At 41.6% G+C, this 21,573-nt stretch overlaps 1 protein-coding gene across 26 annotated transcripts in view; it reads left to right on the plus strand.

Moving 5' to 3' along the window:
* LOC134624906 (receptor-type tyrosine-protein phosphatase delta-like) overlaps positions 1-21,573 on the plus strand; it is a 406,192-nt gene that overhangs the window by 93,012 nt on the left and 291,607 nt on the right. For all 26 annotated transcript variants that reach the window (XM_063470050.1, XM_063470055.1, XM_063470052.1 and 23 more), the window contains exon 4: positions 17,865-17,888. The gene's annotated coding sequence lies outside the window, so the exon portion shown is untranslated. The remainder of the gene's footprint in view (positions 1-17,864; positions 17,889-21,573) is intronic.

Here is a 21,573-nt window from a genome sequence, read left to right on the forward strand (position 1 = left end):
GGCAAAAAACTATATTAAAAAAAGGATGAAGACCTTTTTTGAATACAGATTTTTGCATAAGACTATATGATGCTAAGGTATAAGCTTTTGAGTCCAATATTTAATGGGGTTATCAGTTAATCACTGATATATCTGCATTTATAATAGCTGATAAATTAAAAAAATATATAAAGAAGAGGCAAAAGAAACACCATTCAGCTCTCTCAGTGATGATGTCGCATGTTTTACAACCAGCTGTTAACACCAGCTGTTCTGAGTGGAGTTGGGCAGAGTGTAAACAAAGAATCCATGACTTTTTGTGACAATAAAACAAGATTATTATTGAATTAGTTTTTCTACGTTATGCTGGGGAAATCTGTTTATGTGTCATGTGTCTGAAAGAAAATTGTGATTATTTTTTCTGATTTTTGATAGTGACCTGAATAGATATCCAGTTGGTTAAAGTCTCAAATAATGTGTTAGATTTAAAAATTAAAAAACTGTAAAGAAGTGCAGAAATCGAATTCCCTCTCAGAACACTTGAATTACAATCTGCTGAAAGACTTCCATTCAGTATTTTATGGATTTGTTTTCCTCGATGGCGGCAAAGGTGTGTATCCTAGCCGAGCTTTAAGCAAGAGTAGTAATAAAGAGTTGGAGAGCATGTAGAATTTAAGTGTAAACAACCTTGTCCCCAGATTCCAAAGTCTCATCAGCGCTTTGATGTAATATCCCTGTCTCCTGAACTTTGAATGATCACTCTCTCGGGGCTTTAACAGAGAGCCATGAATGGATGAGGTGGTAGAGTCTGACTGACAGCCAACATTAAGTAGCTGCTCCCCCAACAAACCACAACCGAACCCATCTAAAAGCTGGCAATGATTAAATCATAAGTATATTTCAGGACGAAGGCAGATTTTGTGGCTTTAAGACATAAATGCTCGTTTTTGCAGGGAGTGTTGTACAGCAGCACTTGCAACAGAGTTTTTTCTTCTCTCATGTTAGTATCCACTGACGTCCACTGCAGTGCATTGACAGTGACATGATTTTTAGTTAAATACTTGCCATTTCCCCGCGTATTAACAATCATGCAACATATCACACATATGGTGACAAACACAAGTGAATTGTTATGGATATATCATATTCCCCAGTACAAGCGTTAATTTGGGCCGACCCACGCACAGGATATCAAGAAATCAATATTGCTTTCCCGTGTCTGTGGCTGCGCTAGGTGGGCCTAATTGAAATGTATGAGGGAGCTTGCTAAATGATCTGTGCAGGCAAGGGAGCCAGAGTGATTGCAAACATATGGAACGGTTCCTTAGACAAGAGAAACATTTGTACAATGCTGTGAGAGAAACAGACACGGGAGCAAAAGAGCGAGAGTAAGAGAAAGAGCGGAAAAAAAAGAAAAGAAAGAGCGACAGAGCAGAGGAAAAGGGAGGTCGTGCCATTGCTATGTGACGTTTCTTGGTGTTAATGCAACCGGGCGCAGATGAAAATGCGTTCTGAGGATTTGACGGCGTTTTTCGTTAGACGTCCGTGTTGTTTGGGGAGATACGTAAAGGTGGAAAAGCCTGGGAAATATGTGGGGGTTGGCACATTATCAACCCATTAAAAACAAATTAAGGCACGAACATGGAACTTAACATCTGTTGTTGTCACATGTCTGCTAAAACACTAAGCTTTGACCTGCGTGAATCTTTCGGGAATAGCTTGTTGGGATTTTGAGGGAGAAATTGTGTATGTTGCAGGTTTCTGTTGATGGTTTCCTCCTTTCCTCTGTCCTCCCACCTTGCTCCCTCACTCTTCCATACATCCATCTCCCTTCCCATGTCTCTCTCTTTCTCTCTCTCTCTAATAAGCTATTGACATTCTGCTTAGTAATGACTGCAAGAATAATGGGTCTTGCATCGTTCAGAATGAGCAATGAGTAGAAGTGGCATTTTCTGAACTCCACAACAGGTAGACATCCAGGCTCACTCACTTCCAATTGGTCAGTTTAACTGGCTATCTCTTCGAGGTCAAAGTCTTGCATGCAATATGGCACAAAGCTTACAACATGATAGTTGTGATAGTCTGGATTAGCAATGTGTCTGATGAAACTTTTCAACATTTCTATTAAAATATTTGATATAATCTATCATCATTTGTAAGAGATGACAGCTTTCTACAGCTACATTTTTTTCAAGTTTACTCACTAACATAAATACGTTATTCCAAGCCACTTTTTTGCCCTTCTCACATGCTAGGAAGTGTAGCGTTTACACATTTCCTAACTAGCAGTGAAAGGATTATTTTACTACAGCCAACTGGTGATAATGCGTCTTGACAAACATTGCTTGAGGCTACAAACAAGGTTTGAGATACATGCCCACAGCTTAAGTGAGGTTCATGAGCAAATGCCAAGTGTACTGATATACACCTTGAACATTTCTTTACAAATGGGAATTTCTGTGGATGTAGAACTGCACACAGTCAATGCAAACTGTGTAGCTTTTACTCTCCCCATTGATTATGAACGGCATGAAGGACTTTGTCTAGTAAATAATTACCATTGCCTTTAAGTAATGAAAAGAAAAAGAAAACAACTTCTCAGCATGACATGTTAAGGTCAACTTTCAAATTGCTTTTTTTTTGGCATGTGAACATCTTTGAGCTGAGAAGATGCCTTGGCACAAGGATATGACAAAAGAGCATCTATTATTCATTTAGTCAATGTATTGACATTGACAGCTCAGGTAAAACATCCGTGTAGGGTCAGGACAAAAAAGCTGCAAGAAATGGAATCTAGGAACAACACAGTTAGGGATAAAAATAAGGTTTCAAAATGAAAAATCTTATTGAGGCTGACAAGTAGAAATCCTGCTGTTTGGCGGAAATGCAGGTTGTCATTTATGTTTTAATGCAAATGGCGTTCAGGGTTGTCATGATGCTAGAATTTCAAACTCAATACCAAGGAAAATACTTGGTAGTCACTACCTTTTTAGATACGAGGAAAAAAAGGACATTTTTTAAAGAGGTAGCTGTACGTTGCCACTGTTTCTTTCTAGTTCCTCGTAGACTTTTCTCTGCTTTAATGTAGAACAGCAGAAAATAATACTTTATTTATTTGAATACTAATTCTGTTATCCTGTTGAATTAAGACTTTCTAGTAATGATAAAGCTTGATGCCTAGCTCACACAATAACGTTATCGTTTGATTATTAGCTTTAGCCGCTAGCTGCTAACTTAATGATAACTTAAAAGACAGCTAATGTGGCTATCGGATAATTGCTTACAGTTAAATAGCTAACGTTAATGTGTGCACCAGTCAGGTTAACATTTATGATAACTGTTTAATACCTCAAAGTTGATGAAACAGGTGCTTTACTGACCTTTCAAAATTCCTCATAAAGGGTTTTTTTTAGAGTTGAGAACGTTAGCTAGCTAAGTCGCTAGTGAAGCGCTACAAGAGCTGTGTGAAGATGCTTGTTAACTGGACGAGACCAAGACAATGCTGTTGGTGTTGATACTGTTGCAAATAGGTTTCTAATTGGATAATTATTTTTAGTATCAGTTAGCATCCAGTTTTGATTTATTTTTTGCTTCTTTTTTGACAGCCCTGGTGGGAGTGTAAATGGATAGTGTCCTATGAGCAGGAAATTGTAAAGTTTTATATAAAGTACTGTATGTGTCACAGAAATAGAAAAATGCAGACATGATACTTCCCCCTGCTATTTTGGAGATTTCTCCTGTAGATGTTTCCCATATTCACAAGTATTTTTGAGAAGAGCGTGATACAGTCGAGTGTATACTGATGTGGTAATCCATTTGTTTAAATACATCTGACATGTTCATTAAGCTGCTAAGCCACACACTCCCACATTTTTCGCTTTTCTGTCTCAATCCTCCTACTAAAAGCTGCTTTTTCTTCCTGCATTGAGACGGTAATTACCATGCAGTCAACTAAGAGGATGGCAAGCAGAAACACAGCAGCGCTTGTCTGTGGCTGCCTGCCAGCCAAGCTACTTACACTGTGGAGCACACAGTGCCCGGGCACTACGGGCCAGAGTCAGGCTTCATATAACTCTGGCTTCCTGGGCTAATAAAGATCATATCTCTGGCTGTGACTTAGAGTGAACATGATATAGCATGTTGACAGTCTTTGACAGAAGATATGTTTGTAGGCGGCTGAGTTGTAGGTCACTGAAACACAAAAATACAGCAGAGCAGAAAAACAGAAAATAATGCCTCAGGATGATCCATGCAGGCAGGCTAAGTGCATCATTGCACTAAGTGAAATGATGAAACACTTACTGTTACACAGAGCTCTGATCATGATGTACCAACACTCCTAACACTGACAAGTCACAAAATCAGACAGGCCTTGTACCAGACTGTGACATTTTCATGAATTCTGAAAAGAAAATGAAAGGTTCACCACCATCTTTCCACTCCAGGAGCATTCGAGACTCTCTGCCTGTTTGCCCGCCTGCTTTTCAGGCATGTCGCTGCCAACTTGGCATATTACCCAGGCGCTACACTGGTGTCGGCAGTGAGCCATCTCTGCCAGCTCCATGATTGCCATGATCTGGGTCGGCAAGAGTATTACATGGCCACCTGGAAAGAGTCGAACACCTGGACGCAGCTTAGTGCCCAGCTCAGCTATAATACCGGTCTTTTTTTCTGCCAGTAAATGCAAACCTCTCTTTTCTCTCTTCTCTCTTTCACATGGTTCGCACAAGTGATTAAGCATTGTGTAGATCTACTGCTGGTATACAGTAGGTAGTATTTTACAAAATCAAAGTGCTTTCACTTTTAACGGGATTTATTGGCCTGCTGAATAAATGGCAGCTAGCAAATGATGCAATCTACCGCAGACTTTCTGCAGAAATTACAGCACGTTTACTTAAAAAGAAATGTATTTTTTTGTGGCACTATGGGTTGTTGCCTCGTGTGCTTTTTGCTGGGTCAAGTATGTATTACCTTGAGAATGTATGCAGCGGTTACAGTTTTGAGCAATATCTCCTGGTGTTCGGCACATCCAGAACAAATTAAAGCATTTTCTGTAGCTGCTGAATTTATTGTAGCTCCGTTTAAGCCTAGAAGGAGTTTAAAAAATGGCTTCTTTGTTCACCATTAAGTCTTCTTTTATTTCTCCTTGTATTATAAATCAACAGGCTTTTTTAAAAAAATTCAGCACTCAAAGTGCTGAGAGAACCACTTGCGTCCTTGCCAGTGAATGCTTTGTGACGGCACTGTCAGCCCACATTGTGCCAAAACAATCCTCTTGACCTCTGTCACTAAATTTCATTGTCTGTGATGAAATTCTGAATTTATATTTTCTCCTTTTTTATTAAGATTTTCGTAGAGGCTTAACCTGTGTTTTCTTATCTTGACGCTTAACTCAGACTGGGAGTATCAATTTGCCGCATCGTTCAAATAAATCTGCCCTTCGTCCACTAAGATAACTCACTAATAAGTGACCCCTAGCTTGGCCCTAGCAATCGCTACTCTTTCTGTGTTTGCTATCTGGTTAAGGAGCAAACAAAGACAACTTGTTTCGGGTTGCCCATAAGTAGTCAGATATAATCATACTGTTATCGTCATGCATGCCCCCCTTACTATAAATTCTAGAAGATAAAACTCAAATTGTAGGATACGAGTCCACGGATATATACTGCCCCAAGTCAGGTCTTGTCCTTTGTTGGAGCACACTCTATTTATATCACATAATTCACTTCAAAAAAAAAAAAGGGGGGGGGGGGCTATTCGCCTTCTCGGGACAACCGGTATTCATTAAAAATGGTTCCCCTTTGGTAAGTTCAAGAGTCACAAACAGCAGGATATAAAATCATGCCTAAGACAGCCTGAAGAGGTAAAACGTCTGACTTTATTGTGATCTTGACAATGGATGTCACTGGAGGCCATCAAATCCAGACAGCTCTCACAAACGTATGCGGCAAAGCATCCCAGCTGGTCCTTCCAAATCATCTGCAGCATTGTGGCTGTTGGAGGGGGGAGGAAAAAAAAAGAAAGAAACGGACAGAGATTCGAACACTGATTCAACACAGATGCTGAGGACTGATAGGGACAGTTGCAGGTGAGTGACAGTGCATTCGGTACAATGCGAACAACATGGAAAGGTCATGGCAGTAAAGAGCGTCGATAAACAAAACAACACCGCTGCCCTGCAAACGAGGCAGCAGAATCTGACTCATAGCTCAGAATTTGTGCTAATTACTAGGCCTGTGGGTGGTTCTTAGTGGGAAATGTCCACTGCTTATGTGTGCTCATATAAGCAATCAATGGCTTTAATTAGACTATTAGGTGGGATTGGGTCCCAGCAGACTACTTCCAAGTCTTAAGCAGTCTTATTGTTTATCTTGCTGATTGCTGAAAGTGCAGCACGCTGGGAGGTTGGAGTATTGTGACTATTGATGTTGTTTGGTTAGATCTTACACATGAGAGAAGAGGGTTTGCCTGACTCGATGTCTGGTTAGTAATGGCTACTGCAAACATATGTTGCTGCTTTTTCTCTCCGTCGCCTAGTTAGACCTAAAGTCTGTTCATGTTAAAAGGGAGTTCTGTCACCTTGCTGTTGCCCATTGCTTGCTCAAAGGGAATCAGTGGATTGGGTTTAAGGTTTTGTAAGGTCTTGACCTCATAATAAAAGTGCATTGACTGGACTAATGTTGTGTTTTGGCGTTTTATTCATCATTGGAGGGGTAGTGGGAGATATATTTTGGCTTTTTTGATGTAGCTGAATCGTCATGACTTTGTGTTTCTCAGCTGTTCATATACGGCCAGATTTATTCTAAATACCAGTGGGTGTGGCTAATTTTACAGGTGAGGCTGCCCTAATTTCTAAACCCAGGCGCAGTCAACTTATTTCATTACAAAGTGCAAAAAAATAAGAATTGAATGTGTTATAGAATCAGTTTGTGTGGGTGATTTAAATATTCTCCTATATATTGCATACAAATGCAACAGGCTTAGTCGTAAAAAATCTCTGAGTTCCCACATCTTGCATGTAATCTTGTCACTGTTTTTTTATACCAAAGCCCAATTTGTGCTGGAGCAGGGCATTAATAAATCTGGCCCCAAAATTTCATATAATATCAGGCAGGTTAAGAATTTTAAATGTGGAGAACTGGAAGAATTTTTCATATACTGTTTTGAACAGATCTTCATTGTTTCTATTAGGATAATATCTCTAGATTTCATAAATGTCTTACTAAAAGTTTAATAGCTAAATATAATATTCAATACAAATATTCATGGATCTCTAGGAATGAATTACAGTAACTCAAGTGGTTCAGTATCTGCCCACACTCTCAATAGACTGTTTAGGGCTAACCATTAAATGTGAAATAGTAGCAAATTAGTAACATCTTTGCTAGCATGGTGGCATCCTTATATGTATATATATATATATCTACATATATATATATATATATATACATATATAACAGTGCTTATTTCAAAAATCCACTGTACCAAATTATATTTTCACAGCGTAGACTCACTTTTGCTTTCATTGAAGATAACAATATGATACCAGAATTCAGTGGGTAAAGCAATATCTCCCTATGCATAAATTCATATTTCTCTAGTGTTATGTTTTGAAGGGGTGAACCTTTAGTCTCTGTTTTCTTACTCTGCACAATTCTGTCTTTACGTTCTCCTGAATTTTGTTCCATTATCCCCGCCAATTTCTTTTCGAGGTGCAGTCTAAGCCGAATGTGGCCTTTTCCTTCAACCGCTACGGCAGACTTGTAGATCCAATAACACTGAGTTTACTGAGCAAACATGCTGAAAAAACACTGTGGCGCTTCCCCATCTTCATATTCAATATTCCACATCACGCAGATTCACTGACCCCTCAGAACTGAAACGCTGTGAAATAGGAAACCCTAATGCCGGTATTATTTTCAGTAGCCTTTTATCTTGAAGAGTTGGATTTTTATATAAGCAAGCAGGGTGACACTAAGAGGGATTTTCAGTGCTAGTTTTTATTCAGGAAGGAGAAATAAAAATGAGGTATACAAAGAGGGAGAGAAACACCTGCGAAACAGGCTAGGTAATAAGGAGGGTGGGGTGCGGGGGGTTCATAAGGAGGCTATTACAGAAAGTGACAAAAAGGGCTTGAGGTGAAAGAGCCAATGAGGAAGAGAGAGGGAAGAGTGTCATAGCTGAAAAGTGTGTGGATGATAAAATAACTTCATGCATGTTTAAGCAGAGAGGAAACACGAGTTAAAAGTTCATAGAATGAGGGACCCAGTGCCTAGCTAGAGCAATGACACCTGGTGCAAATGCCGTTCATGGTCCTCAGAAGATACATCCAACTGATTTAATCCTCTCACACCAAGTGTATCATATGTGATAAACTAGATTTCTTTTGATTTTTTGAGACTTATAAATAATCAGTGTGATTTTTCTCCCCTCTCCATAAAGCCTAAATAAGTTGCAAGATAATTTTTTAAAGCAATAACTTGCAAAAAAAAAACCCAAAACAATGCTGACTGTAGCAAATATGATACTAATTAAATCTCATATATGCAAATAATATTAAATTAACTAAATTCACAAGGTTCAATAAACACTCCATTTTCAACAAAGGGAAATATTCGGGCAATTTTTTCATGGTCCAGGCTTTAAAGGATTAACTGATTTTGGTTTTCCTGTAACCATGATTTTGGCATTTGTGATTTGATGTAAAAACACTGGCATATATTAGAGATGAACTGCAAAAATTAAAGGTTTTCATCTGTCAGGTGAATTTTTTAATACTTTGCAATGCCCTTAGGTTTTTTCCTTAGATATTTCCATCAGCCTCGAGTGCTTAGCACTGATGTGCAAGCGCTAATGAAGTAGTTTTAGTTGAAAAATAAAGCAAGAAAACTTTACCATTGATTGATAGCTCCTCAAATAATGAACAGTAGCTGATTACTGACTGACAGCCGCTTACTGAGTCCTGAAAGTGGTCATTAGTTGCATCAAAGTAAAAGTTTGGAATCAGACACCTGGTTATACAGTTGAGTTGTATAGTGTGTAAAAGATAAATATATTGTGCTCTGTGCTTATACTCGTCTGTCCTTCACTATCTCTCATTGTCATACTCACACGCACACAGACTCCTCTCGTCTCACCGGGGAAAATATCCACTGTCAGTGCGAAAAATGGAGTGGAACAGATGGCATCAGAATGATTGAAACCACCTACAATGGTTCCCACAACTTCCCTGTCTCTCTCTCTCCCTCACTCGTCGACCGTTTTCTCCCTCTCTACCTGCCCGCTCCCGCGTTCTCGCCCAGCTACACCCAAGCCTTTTCAATGCCATCCAGTCTCACAGCTCTTGCCAAAGAGGCTCAGGCTCAGTGGAAGCCCCACGGCACTACACAAAGTCAGCCAAGAGGAGAAAGAGAGGCAGGAGAACGGGAGAGAAGAAGAAGCGTGGAGGGGAGGAGGACGCAGGGGTTCGGCTGTTTTATTTCTCCACCTGTTTGAGATTTTTCCACCCCTGTGTTATTTTCAGCCCCTCTATTTTTGGATCGCCGCACTGCTTGCAACAACTTGAAATCACGAAACAGCCGAAACGTTCGCTCTCACGCACGTGATCTTTTGCTCCTTAAGCAGCTGAAATAAGTTTCAGTAACAAGAGAGAGAGTTCCTCTTACCCCCCGCCCCCACTTTTCCACTTTTCCTTTTTCTCACACCGGCCGCCAGCCCCTCCCTCCGGCCCCACCTTACCTCATCACACCTCCCCAACAGCAGGCTGGTTTGCTGAGCGCCAGTCATGTAAATGAGATAGTTAGCAGATCAAAAGGCATGGAGAGGAATTTTTAATAGCAGAAGAGGTGTTGATTAGTGTCAGGGAAGGGGAGACGAGGCAAAGTGCAGGCAGCCTCTATTACACCCCAATGCTTTGAGGCATATGCTAAAGTGAGCGAGCGTCGACGCATCTGTGTACACTGATGTGAGGGGGGGAGACAAAGCAAAGGAAATGTCTATGCGTGCTTATTTTCGCATGCATTTCCAGCATACCTGCAGACATTCGCCAGTGATGACGCTGCGCCTGTGTGTGTGTCTTGGCATCAAAGTGTGTGTGTGTGTGTGCCTTCCCTCCGGGAGATGATTGTTAATGCATAATACATAGCTCCATATTTCCGACTATAACAGCAATAATGTTGGTGCGCTGAGTTTATGAAGAGGAGATCAGGTGTAGGAGAAAGTGATTACAGGGCATAAACACCGCTACTCATATTGCTTCATTGTGAGTAAGTAACTGGCACCAGAGAGTGCACCAGAGACCGTGCTGATCAAACGCTTGACAAGAGCCTGACTTTCGGTAGTTATAGAGAAGTGACACGGATTAACGAGGAAGTGTCGGACAAGGAGGCCTAAACGCTCCAAATGTGCATTAAATTCCGACATATTAATGAGGATGATCTGGCTTGGCTATGCTTATTTGTATATATTCAGTTGGCATCAGCAGCTGAGGTTTATCGCTGTAATCGGTCAGTAATACACTGCATGTAATTGTGGAGTTAATTATACTTTAGCTTGACACTTAGCAATTAGTGTAGCATTTTTAATTAGCCCTCTAAGGGATTGTTTTTTTTTTTTTAATTTTTATAAGCATCACGCTTACATAACATTTTGCCATTTGCCAGAGAAATGTGTGACTGCTGCCAGCAGTCTTTATCTCTGAATCTAAATTTGAATGGAACCTTTAGATAAGGTCTAGGAATAAATAAATAGCAGTTCAAAGCTGGCATATCACTGGCCTTCAATCTGTGTCCAGGGGCTCGCCCGCCTGCTTTTGCCTGTGTCAGAATTTTCATCTTCCTGTGCTCCCCAGCTGCACGACACCCTACCTCTCGCTCGCGCAGATGGCAGAGGGGTCAAAGCACTTTAATGAATTTTCAAAGGAGCTACGTCGGCAATATTAAAAGAAGCCCCCAAACTTAAACACGTCTGACACCTGAGTCACGCGCGCGCGCACGACTACATGCAAACCGCCCTAACGTGCGAATGGATGCTGGCCTCCAAATATACAATGCGCAGACATTAATATTACTCATCGTTGCGAGCCAATAACATCCACAAACACAAAGAGAGGAAAATACCACATCCTCCGCGCTGTGGCGGACGTTCTTAATTAACTCCATTAGAATGACAGGCACCCGCTGGAGGGTCAAAGGTCACTTTTAATGATGAGCTTACATATGGCAGCCACCATGTTGCCTTGCAAGGGAAACGAGCAACGCTTCTGCTGATCCATCTGTCCCGTGGTAATGACTGCACCTGGCCTCACACGGGCCAACGCACACAGGTAAACGGCGCTCGCAGAAGTAGCTCAGCTCGCCGAGAGAAACACAATTAAAAAGCAATAAGCCCGCTCACATCTTGCAGCCACATTGTTTACTCATTATGTCTAATTATCTGTTTGAGTCACAGATTTAAGGAACTCCTTCGTACAAGCTCCTCAGATAGTCGGCGTGAGCGTTTAGCGTTCAATGGGGCCGTAAATGACTGTGATCTTTAGACCTGAAGAATTTCAATTGGAAATGCAGTCAATTGTGAGGCGTGTCCTCGTGACCCGCGGTAATGGTGAAGTGTCAAACATCATTAAAGTCTCTCCCTTTGAGCTTCTCCAGCTCACACCATAGCCTAAAGTAACAGCTCCAGACCTGGGTTTTTTTAGCTGGCCTTGATCGCGCCGGTCGACATACGCGTGCCTGTAGGGTTTCCCCCCTCCCGTCTTCACAAGTGGCTGATATGAAGGGCCAAGCCGGCGCCGCACTGCTAGAGGCATCAAGGCTATTGCCGCTCCCTCGTTTTATTTCTTCCTTTCTACTCTGTCCTTCCCTCTACTTCTCCCCAGGCAAGAGAGTCTTTATCCCACCTCTACGTAGCTGAACTCAGGGTCAGAACTCAGCATAGAGCCCACGGGTCTATGATCTCCCAACTTCTGATCACTCATCAAGGTCTGCCAGGCTGAATTCTTGAAAAAAGCCGCATTTGAAAAAGTCCCTTAAGTCCCTTCAGTGCTTTGTTTTCTTTCTTTTTTTCCCCCTTTCTTTCTTTTCTTTTTTAAACACAAGAGAGTGGGCAAAGCCCCCAGGAAGATACATCAGACATGTGGCTACATTTGAGTTAGCTCTGTTATGTCATTCATTTTTTTCTATTGTGCTTTTCTAGCATAGCAGGTAAAAACTGGGAATAAACATGGGATCTCTCTCTTCTCTCTTTTTACAATGTTTTTGCAGTCTGTTGAAACTCTGTAACAAATATGTCGAAATTATAATTGTTTCAGGAAAAAAGAGGCATCTATTAGTAATTAGTCTACCTGTGATTGCTTAGTTTGACTCCCGCCTGACCCGGGGAGGCGAGGGGGGGTGGATGAGAGGATAGTAATAAAGATTTGGGATTGAGATATACCGAGCACGGCACTTCAAAAAAGAAGACAGCTGGAACAGAAACAGAACATCTGCTGCTGTGCTAACATAAGCATACCTCATTCCCGTACTGTCATGCCTGAGCAGCCTTTAAACCGGACAGCCCCGAGTCTGACAACTGCCTGATGAAGTTTGGAGTTTCTATAACTGCGCTCATCAAGCTGTCACTCACAAAGTACTTATTCACACCTCAACTCGGAAAGACATTAAAAACAACTGAGCAATATTTTATTTTATTTTATTTTTTTTAGTCGGAGAACAGCCTCGGTTCTGGAGCCGATCTGGCTTTTCGTCTGACTTGTGTAAACTTCTAGATACTTCCACAGTCTGTGTGAGCCCAGGCCATCTGTAGCCTCTGTCGTGGCTTCTCTAATTGTTTGTTGCGACACACACGCACAAAAAAAAGAAGTAATGTTTATTTCAGCTCAGATGGAAGAGTGTGAGCGCTCTCTCTCTGCATCGCTGATAACGAGGCAGCAGCGTTCCCGTCTCCTGCCGTATCTTCTTCGCACCTTTTTTCCCTTTTTCTCTCTGCGTCGGAGCCTTTTTGCAGCTAGCTGGAGCACGGCCAACCAGAGCCATTTTGTCCCATTATGTGGTACTGTAAAAAAACAGCTGCTCTCATTCCACACTGGTGAATAGGTTAAATGGTGACACAAGAAGCAGGGCCTTTTTTGTCATGGTCTAAATTGACCGACAACAGGCGCTTGAGGTTTCACTGTTCCTTCTCGGCTGCCTTCCAGCTCCATTGCTTTTGATTTCCAATTAGTGGGCACTCACTCCTGTAGCCGATTTGAGGAGAGTGAGCTTTCCCTCGCTCTCTCTTGCTGTTACTCTCGTTTTCTGTGTGCATGTGTGTACTGCCTTGTGCCCCTGAGAAAAAGTGGAGCTGTTTATTTGGGGGGGGATGTCTGACTCGCTGATTAACTGCAATTAATCTGAAAAGGTGCCCTGTGGAACTAGACGAAAGAGGAACAGGGGATAGGGCGGTGGGTAGTTTGATTTCCTGGTCAGTATCGGTCCCATTAGTAACATACTGTTTTAACAATAACACCTTTTCTATGTATAAGGTACCCATTATACTGTACATAAGCTGCAAGAATACTGCAGCATGTTACATGTCACATTTTAGAGTATTTGAAACAGGAAACATAGATAATTACAGAGGAAATAATATTTACAGTAAGAGGTACAGTAATAGATACATATCAAGTCAAACTGTTGCTTTTCCTCCGCCTTACTTGACCCGAGAGACAAATTTTCCCATTCACCTTTATTCGCCCGTCTATGAGAGACTGAAAATTGGCAATAAAGGTTCGTACAGAATTTCTAGTGGCTGCTAGAGGATAATTTAGCCACAAGTTATTTAGCAATGTGATCAGACCTTTACAGATTTACTGCGGCGGCTGGTGTTAAGAGATAGAAGTCTTAATCTTTAAGGGTTTTAAGGCTTGATCTGCAGAGGGCAAATCTTTTCTAGATAGTCATTTGGCTGATAATGTTTGATTTATCATTGTTGGAATTAGTACTGCGAGAGATCCACGAATCAGATTGAAACCACATCACTGTAATATTGAGCTAATGTATTTAAGTAGATGTGGTGGGGGGTTTTGTTGGTAAAAAAAAAAGAAAAAGAAGAAAAATAAAAAACCAAAGCTCCTCTGACTCCCCCCCAAAAACAGCAGTGTTGTCTGTGATGTGGTGCACTATGAGACGAATGACAAAATTCAACACTGGCAGCGTGAAACAGAGTCTCTCTCGGGGAAACTGATGTCCTTGTCCAAGAGCTGCCAAATCTCAGAGGACGCACCATACTGTATCCCACACCAAAAATCCCACCAAGGGCAGATGATGCCTCTTTAAGTTTAATCCAAATTCTTGTATAAAGGGTAACCTTTGGCACCATTGTTTCTCTGCACACCAACAATTCATTATGAAATGAGACCGTGTTCACAGTGCAACTACTTTAACTATCCCGAATACCACTTTTTGAGCTCCGGAGACTTGAGTCAACAGCAGATATTTGAAGCTTCACCTAACGCAGGGGTGTAGTGACTTTGATAACCACAATGTTGTCTGAAAATTGTCTAAGTTGACTCCAAGCTAGAGCAATTAGTAGTGTTAGTTTTTGACTAGGTTTAGATCTTCTGAAAAACAAGACATATTCACACTAGAGTAAAAACAGGATGGCAACCTTCTTGTGACTAGAAAAAATGGGTTATTGCCCAGAGATAGCACTGAATTTTTTTCCTATTTGGCGACTGATTGCAATTAGCTGTGGCAGACACTTTTGATTGCAAGGCCTTTGCACAGGTCGCCTGGTGGAAGGCAGTCTGTCTCCAAACACTCCAACATAGACTGACTGCAGTCCCTCTGAGGCAGTTTAGTGATTCAGTCTTAGTCAGTGTGCACTGATGAGACCACATTGTCTGCAAGGCCTCTCTTTACAACGGGCCAGTTGACTTAATTAGCAGTAGTTTGGTTATATTCCTATATAAAAGCAACATTGCCAAGCAGTTATGTCATTGCCATCCTGCAGCACCTATGTCGGAATTTGTTTAAAATCTAGTAGTTAATATGAATTTCTGTTTAATGTGAATTTCAATGACCTAGCTGAGATTTGTGCTCATTTATCACAGTAAATTGATATATTACCAGCTCACTTTGAAAATGGCATCGGACTGCGAGGGGTTGCAGGATTAGTCCCTGTTCTTGAAGTAACTATTTCAAAGATACCAAGATGACAATGTTTCACGAGAATTTTGTTCTCATTAAGATACAGCACAAGTAAACACTCCACACACTGAATGAACTCTCACAGAATCAAAATCAGCTTTATTGGCCAGCTACAAGGAACTGGACTCTTTTTGCTCTCTGTGTGCTTAAAAAAGATGTGCAGACAACAAAAACGTGTGTGGCATATGTACAGATTTGCATGTGCAATGGTACAAAGTGCAAAGATACTGGAATAAATATGGAGTGTATAACTGGCAACTACTGTATTTATACACCTATAGACTTGAAACAGTGAAAGCTTAAAATGTCAACAGGACTCTTTGTGAAATGCACTAACTTTCTGCTAATTCTTGAAGCTATTTTGGTACAAGTGATGTCATAGTGAGCTGCCATCACAACCACAAAGAAACAAAACAGAGAAAAAGAAACCAAAAGAAAAGAAGGTTGAATTTAAAAGAAAACGTAAAAGGGTTCACGGTGAGGCTGCCAGTTGCTCATCAAAGCAAAGCTATTTCTTCTTTATTGCAATGGCTAGTCAAGGCTTAACTTAAAAGGAGCCCGGGCCTTCACTAAAGACCCACGATGGTGCTGTGACATGCTCACTATGCCACATCACAGAGGCTTTTTGTAATTCCCCCAGTACTGACCACTCCAAACATACCCAAATCCCTCTTGTCAACAGAGAAAAGACAACACGAGGAACAGACTTCTCAGCTTCTTTCTTTTTATTTGACTTGTCAAAAGTTTCCATATCGTGTTGTGGGTTCTACACAGCATAACTAAGACCTTGGAAGCAGCTTATCTGCTTAAAACAGGAGGGTGAGAGAGGGTGAAAAAAGTGTCTTAGTCTTCCATCTATTTCCTGGTTCACAGAGTGGGTTTATTGAAGCCACCAGAGCTTCAGTTTCTCCCTCTAGATTCTCCCTCCACCATACCCACTAGTCTAATCCACTTAGGCCCACGCTACCTCCACTAGTTTTGATTGGCTGGGCATCCTAAATTTCCACCACAGGACTCAGAAGAAAAAAAAATCAATAATCTTCACTGCACTGCAAAAAGTCTCTCTGTTAAAAACACAGGAATGTGGAATAGCTGAGAGCGTAGGACCTGTCCTTCCTGACAAAGTACAGTCATCTAACTGTACGCGCTTCATTGTTCTCAAGCATTTGCACCGCATGTAAACATTTGCCACAACATCTGTATCTTTTACATTTTCGTTGTTGCCTATTACTGGCATGGCTCGGTCTCTCACTTTCTCCCAAAACTGATGCTAATGCCGTTGAAACCCCAGGTGCTTCTCCGCGGCACTTCAAGTCCAACATCAGTCCCTGCTACCCCCCTTCCCCAGGGTCCAATTTTCCTGGCATGAAGCTTCAAGGTCCTCAGCTGAGCTCTGTGTTTAGCAACAACAGTAGCAGCGAGCACGGATGTGTGTCAGGCGGAATGGTAATGAGCGTCCCAGAGATTGAACCCCAGTCTTCCTCCCCCCTTTTGCCTGAAAATAGATTTGTTCTCACGCACAAAACAGATATTGCAATCACATTCACTTGTTGTTGATCCCCGTGGGGATTTGCTGCATCCCTACCAAAAATGTAAATGAATGCAGGGAGTTTTGGGGGCTGAGGGGGTGGGGATAGAAATCATCAGTGATAAATCATATTACCCGCAAATTCTGCTTAGCAACAAAACCAGATTGCAATGTAAGCAACAGCAACTCCGAATTAGTCCTGAGTCTACTATTTCCCTCACACTATTCCCTGTTATTGTCAGCTCACTCCATTTCCGTGTTTTATTGCACATTTACAAGAAAGCAAAACTGTGCTTTAGAAGAGTACATTCGTACAGGGACCACTTCCGATGTTAAAAAAAAAAAAAGCACTGTGTAATGGAAATCCAGTATATATTTCTCAGCATGGTGGAATGTTAGTACAGGAAAGTAGAGGGGAGGGCTGGGGACTAGGCCTATCTCAATACCCCTTTCTGTAACTCATGGGAATGTCAGGTAGCAGTGACTAGTGAAGATGTGGCTAAATGGTGGCCTTTTTTTGGCGTGCTGCCTGGGGTCTTTGTGGCGCGCACAAGACTTGCAAGACTGCCATTTTATTACGCCTTCGGAACCTTGGATGTCCGCTGTCGGACTAACAAGCTCGGGGAAGTGTAGTAAAAGGTCCAGGACATAGGGTGAGAGATATCTGAGGGCTACTTAATTACCTCAGAGACATATGGAGAGAGAGCGAGGAACACTCTGGGTGTGGATTTGTGTGAGCACATTTGTTTGTTCTGTGGTTGTGTTACACTAGTGGGGGAACGAAAGAAGAAAAAAAAAAAAGGCGATGACTCGCAGGTAATGGATTGGGTTTCTGCTTACATAATTTCTGCCTCCACCTTTAAAATTTTGAAACACTGACAAATATTAATGCAAGTTGTGCAAACTCGGGATCCTCGGGGGAGACTATCTCAGACGTTTCATGTCCCTCGATTAATAAATGATGTCCCCCTCTCTTGACACAGCCTATTCTTAACCCCCCGACTCTGTACAATGCTGGGAGACGATCATTTTTCAGGGTAGCCGGAGACAGCCTCAGCCTGCGTTGACGTTTAGCTTGCTGTACATTGTAATTTGCTGACGTTTCTTCTTCTTTTTTCTCGCTTTCTCTCCTTCTCACCCCCCCCCCCTTTTCCCAAATGATTTGCTTACAGATGTGACCAACCATTCCGCACTAGGTAAGACTTGTTTTATTTTTCATTGCACTATTCCCAAGAGTGAGAGCGCTGTTTGAGTTGTCATGTGTCTATGGAAGTGATGCAAATGCATGAATATACAAAAAGGGTTAGGTGATGGGTGGGGTGGGGCTTGGGAAGAGCCAACGCAACACCGAGATGCTGATGTTTGCCCAGTAAGGTACGCAATGCCCTGCAATCCCCACCCATCCCATTTTCCCATATGTGTCCATGAGAATACACAATGGTGGCTTTCTCTGGCAAGTGGATTGTGTGCTCTGTGCCTTCAATTTGAGTTTTATTCAAATGAGAATCAAATGTCCCAGATTGTTCAAAGAATACGCCAGCAGTGTTGACTTAAACAAGCATTGAACGGATGGTGTTTGTTTCCACACTGTGGTGAGTGTGTGGAAATCTCACATGTGCTAAGCTGTGAACCCCTTTGCTGTTTCGGCGAGTCCACGTGTCAACATGAAACCGCTGGTAGCGTGGATGGTGGCCATGTAGTGAGAGAAACCTGGATTTCTTGTTCCCGGAATTAACTTTCCTATGAAAGTTCATCCATGCTTCAGCTTTTCTTTTTTTAAGGTGGTCTGCCATGTACGGTACTGAAGAGCTGAAAAGGACAAAAGTTTCAAACCTTCAAGTTTTTATACTTGGTAAAAAGACTTGGAGCAGTTTTACACTCTTAGCCATAAAAAAAGACACCATAACTCCTGCTTCCAACCCACTGAACACTCCTAAGCAAGTTTCTCTGTAGTCCAACTGCATTGCACTCTGGCGTTCTCAGATCTGCTGCAGCATTAATTAGAAATCCCACACAGATGCACAAAGAAAGAATAATTCAATTCCGACTCAATACCACATTTGTTTTTTAACCTAGAAAGACAGCTGATGAGGGGCTCACTTTATAATTCCGTTTATCCTGCGCAGGTCATATTTAGTGCAGTTGTGCTCATGTGGGTCTGATGGATGCTGCTTTTTTCCTGCATATGTCAAAACTGCATTAATTACTTTTCCTCACAGTGGTGGAAACTGCTTCAAAGATTATCTAATAAAGCCATGTATTGTAACTGCAGAAAAAACAAGGCTGAATGCGGATGTCAGGGTTATAGGGGGGGTTTGTTCCAGAAAGCAGGTGCACAGTACTGTCTTGAGCCCCCTTTGTTTCCTTATATTTTGCTAGGAAAATGGGAAATAGGTGCAGGGATTATTGAAATCTCGATTATTCTTCATCACAGCCTGAACTCTCCTAGTCAGTTTTCTCATAATTCCTTGAAGCAGTCTTCAGGAATAGTTCTCCAGGCTTCTTGTAGGACTGTCAAAGCTCTTTTTTTGGTTATTGGTTGCCTTTTGTTTTGTGTTCTCTCAATATGATCCCACGGTGCTTCAATAGTGTTGAAGTCCGGGCTCTGGGGAGGCCAATCCATGACTGATGGTGTTCCACTGTGTGTTTTTCTATCCAGGTATACTTTTACTGCATTGGCAGTGTGTTTGGGATCATTGTCATGGTGAAAAATGAAGCCATGGCCGTCAGACATTGGTAGATCAAACCAGATGTCTATAGACACACACTGTTGTACATCCCCCCCTGACATAATGATGACAAATTGTCATATTTGGATTCATCTGTTCATGAGACCTGTTGCCAGTGATTTTCAGTCCAAGTCTTGTATAATGTGGCATAGATCAACCGTTTCGGCGCTCTTCTCTGATGGATTTTTTCCTATTTCTTAAGAACATGACTTTCAGATACTGTTCATCTTCTGTAGATGGTCTGTCACTTCTTTATTTGCCCTCCACTTGTCCAGTTTCTTTAATTTTTTGAAGGACACACTGGGCACAGTGTCAAGATAAGCCAAATTTTCAGGTAATAGCTCTTTGGGAATCACATTGCTGATGCAAATAAATAATATTTTATGTCTATCAAGTCGTTATCTTTTTGTCTTCATAGATTCAGCAAAAAAATGTGAATAAACGATGTGTTTTTGGTTTAGGCTAATGTTAACAAAGTGAACAAAGATACAGTCTAAAACTGATTCTTTGCCAAGTTGTCTGTTATATATAGACACAACACTGGCTCATCCCATGAGTTAGGTGCCTTTTTTAAACTTCAGTGATTCATATGTCAGTGTTAAATGGCTGAAGAAGCAAACAAAAATGGGCTGATTATGGTCAGGTACAATCACAGGACTGAAAATAACTGAAAAACGCAGCCAATGTTCCAAGAAAAAGTTGAAAGCCTAGAGAACTATCGCTCAAGACCACTTAAAAAAAGAAAGACTGACTTCTTGGATGGAAAATATAAAGAAATGAGTTGTGGATCAAGACTTTTGCATAGTACTGTTGTTAAAACACGGAGTTTCTCAACTGGGAGTGACAAAATCTACATTTGGAGGCTGGAAGTGACTACTTCACAAGACTGTGCGAGCTTTATATTTTGCACTTTTCCCCTCTTTTTGTTCAAATTCTCTGTTTAGGCACAAAAGACTACTTGTGCAACAATCCTCACGCGTCAAAGTATGCTCAACTGCATATGTGTTTAAATGTAATGCTTGCACGTTCTTTTCAAGCATCCTTATGTGATCAGTTGGGAAGGGAAAAAAAGCCCACTACTGCCTACCCAAAAATACCAAAAGGACAATTGCACATTTGTGAGACACCGGCAGCTTTGCCAAAAGGCAGGATGTGAAGCCTTGAGAATAGAATGGGCTGAGTGTGGTAACTGAATCTGTGGACTTAACCTGCTCCGTTTCTTATTTTTATTTTTAACAAACTCAGAGGGTCTCTGTGACTCCGACCTGTAGCAGCTGTCTGTTTCAGTTCCTCCTTAAAAAAAAGTCGATGTCAACATATGTAGTTTGCAGATTTAGTTAGCGATCATTCATCGGTATTTGTCATGGTGTGATTAGTCACACTGATTGAACAGTCCTGTCATAGCATCTCATGTTCTAGATTAAGCGACTATTTCTAAATCAGGATGATTGCCGTGCAGTTTAAACAGGCCCCATATGGTCTTTGTGTGTCTTGATAGGCATGCATTTATATTTCCAGTTCCCCTGTACTCGCTGCAGACTCTGCTCTTTATTCACTCATTACCATGCCAGTAATGTCACCGAGCTCCACTGCTGCTACCTTTCTTTACTACCCATGCACTTGGACAACTTAGTGAGCATCCACAGATTTACTTTAACTAACAGATTGTCCGTCCTTGAACCGAGAGCTTGGGGAGTTTGTTAAATGTGCTACGTGGAAAAAATCCTAGACGTAATAGAAGGGTACGTGCAAAAATATCCCTGGCTGTTGGATGTCCAGAGAAGTGTAGCATCCTATGTTTTGTCAGTGTGTGTTAGAGACACTCAGCAGGCTGCAGGAGAGTGATGGAGGTTAACTGCATGACTGAATCTACCATAGCAGGGCATCAGACCAGGACAGCGGGACTTTTCAGTGGTACCCATGGCTCCAAGCATCTGTTCAGAAGGGGAAAATCAATCATCTCACCCCCAAGGTGTAGGAGGTGTATTGGACAAATGAGAAAACTGGCACACCTTGATGCGACTCTTACTTGACCGGTGTTGTGGCTCAGATACATAGTTTTTCCTCAATGCAGTTGACTTTTCATACTCGGACAGACTGCCACGTTATTGTGTAATTGAATACCCAGCGCCATGCCACTACACTCGCACAG

This window comes from Pelmatolapia mariae, linkage group LG3_W (assembly GCF_036321145.2).
Source record: "Pelmatolapia mariae isolate MD_Pm_ZW linkage group LG3_W, Pm_UMD_F_2, whole genome shotgun sequence".
NCBI lineage: Eukaryota > Metazoa > Chordata > Actinopteri > Cichliformes > Cichlidae > Pelmatolapia > Pelmatolapia mariae.